Source organism: Fringilla coelebs (genome assembly GCF_963513975.1).
Source record: "Fringilla coelebs genome assembly, chromosome: 21".
In the NCBI taxonomy this organism is placed as follows: domain Eukaryota; kingdom Metazoa; phylum Chordata; class Aves; order Passeriformes; family Fringillidae; genus Fringilla; species Fringilla coelebs.
Genome location: NC_140047.1, coordinates 5,721,896 through 5,727,162, shown reverse-complemented (window position 1 = coordinate 5,727,162; position 5,267 = coordinate 5,721,896).

The following is a 5,267-nucleotide window of genomic DNA, read 5'->3' as shown; positions in this document are numbered from 1 at the left end:
AAAAAAAATAAAAATGGGCAATAAAAGCAAGTTTTAAAAATGTCTTGCTACTCTGCTTTGTGGCTGAGTTTGAAACAAACTGGCATGAAAGAAATGTTTCACACCTGAAATGTGCAGCTTTTCTTACCTTTTCAGGATGGACTGTTTCTATTTGCTTGCTTGAAACTAATTTTAGTTTGTCCACTTCTTTCCAGTGGAGCCTTTTGCAACCATATTTCCCAGATCTTAGCAGTGAGAACAGCTCTTTCTTTCAGGCCCTGGTCTGTTCACACTGAGCTGTGCTTTTCTGCCTTCAGGCCTTCTAAAATATTATCCAGTGGGGCAAAATGCTGCTCAACGTGTGTAAAGACCTTGCCTTTCACCTCTAGGTCAATTCCACCTCTACGAGCCAAAAAATACAATTCTGCCATTGTTCGGTTTTACCTGAGGAGTAAAGGCTGTCACCTCACAGCTTTGTGAAAACCCACAGCTCAAGCTCTGACTCGAGGCACAAGCTCACTGTTAGCATAAAAAAATAGGTCAGTCCATTTTCTGCAGAAAACATTCCTCCTGCAAAGTTTTGGTCCCTCTCCAACCACTTGCTAAAAGCTCATGACCATGGAATAAAGGCTAAGGTCAAATGTCCTGGAGCTATGAGACAATATCTCAGGATGCAGGCGTCCTTGGGCTCTGATTTAGGTTTCCATGTGTCTTACTGCATTTGCTTAATGATTTTCTAGGCACCTATGGCCATAGCATCTGGGCTGCTGCCACAAATTAAATGCAATCAGACATTAAATCAAACTGCCTCCAGCAGGCTGCAGAAGCAGGGCTCCTCCAGCAGGCTGCTGCCACTGCTGGGCAGAGGGGACTCAGCCATGGCTCAAATTCCTGCCAAGGTGTTGCTGAGAGGGGGTATCTTGAAAAGCTGGCACTGTGGATTACCAGGAAATCCACATCCTGAACTCGAATTCTTCCTCTATGAATGACAGAGAAAATAGGGCCAGAATATATCTCAAATTACTTAAAAATTCTACAGCCTCACTATACAGTGAACCTGCCCTTAGGCTTCCTTTTGGGCAAAATCCCAGGCATCATTTATGCAGCACAAGACCCTGAGGTTCAGACACTGAGACTTTGGTGTTTTATGGCTTCTTATTAGATATTTATTCTCTCAGCATGACCACTTGAATTTCCAGTAGCACATGGTGGGGGAGGTGGATACCTATCCCAGGCCACTGCCTGGTGGGGTTCCTTCTCTTCTATTGAATCCCATTTGGGATTTTATATTCTGTGTGTTACTCTTGGAGCCAGACACATGCATGACCATATCAGCCTGAGTGCTAACAGCTGGAATGTAAAAACTGTCTCATAGAAAAAAAGATTTATCAAGAATTTTTCCCAAACAGGATAATGTAAATTCAGCCCTGTTTTGGGGTGTGAAAAAATTGTCACATCCAGAACTGTGACGGCATGAAGCAATATCTGACTCTGTGCTGCTTTGTCAAAATACCCCAAATAGCCAGATAACAATTCAATTTAATCCTCTTTATTGTGAGAGAGTGAGGGAGACTCTCAGGGCATGTAAAATCTGTCTGCATGTGTCCATCTGCTTGCAATAGCTCTACGTGGCAGCTTGATGGGAAATTATTTACATGGGAAGGAAAGGTCGCTGTCTCTGAAGGACAAAACCCTCCTCTCTGTCCAACAAACTCCGGGAGCCGTTGGTCACCCTGGGATGACAGCTCTGAATTGCAGGGCAGTGTTTGCTGCGTTTATTTCTCCCAGTAATTCAGGGGGCGTGCACAAGTGGAGGAGGTGTCACACATTTGGCCAGATTCGGGGTGTGACAGAGGCACCAGGCCACGGTCACCTCAAAAACACTGAGGGATATTTACAGAACAGGAAAAAAAAAACCATCAGGAGCTGTTTACTGATTAAACTTGAAGCAAGCCCAGCCCTTCCAAAAGAGCAATCATCTGCTATTCATCACAGATTCCTGCAAGTCTGGATGCAAAGGCTGCTGCAAAGCTCGGGAAGTCCTTCATGCTCAAAGTCACTTTCTGCTGTTTGTGTTAATGATGTCAGAGCCCTTAGGAGCCTGGCCTGAGCCTTGTTTTAGCTTCTGGACAGAGAAGAAAATGCACCAAATGCAGGCAAAGAAGAGACAAAAGAACATCCCTTCTGTAGGGCCTCATGTCAGTGGCACAGCTCAGGAGCACCCCAGTGTTCAGAGCCACTCTCCAACCCTCCCCACATTGGGTCACACAGCACCTGTGACTGGAGTCCAAATCTGCTCAGATACATCCCCACTGGTGGCTAGGATGGAGTTGCAAACTTGCTGGACGAATAAAAACTCTGTCTCAGGCGCAAAACAAAAAAGGATTCAAGTTCATTCAAATCGGAATGAAAATTAGATTGATCTTTTCCTTTCTAATTTTTCAGTAGGATTTCCAGTTTCATGCATTTGAATTGCTCCCCCCTCCAAACTTTGGATCCTGTTGGTCAAAGTGACCACACTTGGCAAATGGGGACAGGGAGCTTTGTGAACACAGGCAGGGTGACAGAAAAAGACCTCAAGTGGTGTTTTATGGCCCCAACCAATGCAATCCCTGTGCATTTCTTATTGTGGATTCTGAGAGTGGGATGGCTATTTCTAAAAAAAGGGTCAAATAGCTCCTGTCTTACAGACAGAGGGTTGTTTTTGGATTTGTACAACACCTGGTGCCATCAGACAGTAACCATCACGTACAGCTGTTTGTACTCACAATCCATGGAGCATTTCCAAACAGCAGCACTTCCACATGCATGGAAGGAAGGAACAGGCAATAAGTTGCACCAACCTGTGCTTTGTACCTCTACTCTGGTCTGAAGATCAGTTTTCAGTGACACCACAGCTTGAAGGGTTAAATCTGATTGACTTTCCACACCAGTAACACAAATCACCACGATATTTTCTCCCCTTTTAGATGGTGATTGTCTATTTGGAAAAAGAAATGAATTGCCAAGAATTTTGTCCTGCTGTGTAGGTGGAACTGTCACACATTAAAACTGCTTTCAATCACCAGCAAAACTCAAAAGCAGCAATTTTCTTTCTCAGTTTCACCCTCAGTTTGATGCCTGATTTTCTAACACACCTGTAGCTTTGCTGGGGAAACTTCCTCCTCCCTTGAGCACGAGCAACAAGAGAAGGAAGAGCAGTTTAGCACTGAGCATGTAAAGACTCTAAAAAGGAAAATGAAGCAGAAATCCTTGGGAAAAGGATTTCTGAAATACCAGGAACAGACCCTGGGTTTGAAAAAAGTGCATTCTGCAGCACTGGGCTACAGTAAAATCAGGTGAGCCTCGAGGCAGGAAATGATTGGCATCTGACTCCAAGGTTTTGGAATGCTGAACACTCACTTTATTAAAACTATATTATATTACATTATACTGTACTATAACTGTACTACAAAGAATACTAAAGAATACTTACTACTAACTAAAAACTTGTGACTGTCTGCAGACTGGCAGTCCACACAGCTTGGACCTGATAGAAAAATTAACATCAGCAATCTCCAGCAGAATCCAATTACCAAATTCCTTCAGGCAAACAACCTTCCCAACACATTCCACACCAGGAGCAGAAAGCAGAGATAAAAACTGTTTTCCCTCTATGCTTCTCCAGGAAAAAACCTGAGAGAGAGAGAGAGAGAGAGAGAGAGAGAGAGAGAGGGAGAATGATGTTTCTCTGTGTTCAGAGGGCATGTGAATACCACACGGGGCTTGGGGAGAACACAAGTGCTGGATCTCACCAGGAATGGATAATTCCAGAGCCCACATCTCAGGGACATCACTTCCAATCTCACCCATGTCACACAGTTTATGCTGCAGAGCCAGGAGAGTGCTTTGGTTATTGAAACACAGAATGAGCTATCAGGGAACACAGTGTTTAAACCAACCTGAACAATGACTCCCCGTGCACTCTGCAGCAAGTCATTTAATCTCCCTGTGCTTCTGTCCTCTGCAGGCTGAGGACAATACTCATTGTATGTACCAGGACACTGCACAGCTTCATCTGCTGGAATTATTGTTGCTCTTTGTAACTCCAGAGTATTACGAGAAGAGATAATGGAAGCAAAAGTGAATTTCACTTTTGAGTGGTGGCCATTAAGCCTTGCTGGAGCCCTCTGACTTCAAAGACATTTTATCTCTCCACTCCAGTGACAGATTAGACTTCAAGGATTAAGGTTGCACATCAACCTGCACAGGGCTAATTTTTGGCCATGTTTCCCCTAGTGTTGCTATTTACCCCAGAGAAAAGATAATATGGGAGTATTATTTATACCTGTCTCCTAGCTGTAAATGTCTGCCTAAAAATACCTGTTGCTCCCACTTTCTCTCATGGGTGGTGACATGAGAGAAAGGAGCACATTCCAGAAGTCAGGAATGTGCATCCCAAATCTTCATCTGAAGAGAATAGCTGGAAGCCAGGGACAGTAACACCCACAATTATTTTTTTTATGGGTGTTTACTACCCTTTGTGTTGTCTGTGGAGCTACTCACGCATCCCCTGGTGATGGGGAAGTGCCCTGCCAGGGCTGTAATAGATAATATCTCCTGCTGTAGAAAGTGTCAATCCTTCTCTTTACAGATGGCTGAGTGCAGGGGTTGTCCCTGGAGTTGTGTGCTGCAGTTGGATGAGCAGGGAGGGCACACATGGCACAGGAACATCGGGGGCTTTGCTCTCACACTCACACAGCAGCTGAAGCTCCTGCCCACAGCAAAGCCTTCCCCAAAATCCCTGCCTGGCTTTGGTGGAGCTGATCTCGTGTGTCTGGTGGGCACAGGCAGCTCCTGCCCAGGGCTTTGCCCTCTCAGAACTGCAGGGGGGACAGGGAAGACATGCAGCAGAACACCTGGATGGGGCTGGAAGTGCCAGGAGAGTGGACAGGGCAGTCCCTGTGAGAACCAGGAGCTGAACCCTGGCAATCCCAACATTCTGCCAGGAGTTAAGGAATTCCATCCTACCAGAAATTACCATCCTCACCCAAAGGCACAGCTCTGTTTGGTCTCAGCTGGGCTGAGCTGTGGACCCATCCTTGGTGGCCCCTTTCCAGCACTGTGGTGGGGTGGGAAGGACCACTCTGTTTCGCTGCTTCAGTTTGTGGGGCAAAATCAGTGGGATTTTCAGGTATGTGGTTGTCAGTCAATCTGGTCAAAGTGTTAAAAAGTCAACAAAACATAAACTCTTTGAAATGGAAAGCAGAATTTTGCAGAGAGGCCAGTCTGAAAGAATTGGGACCCAA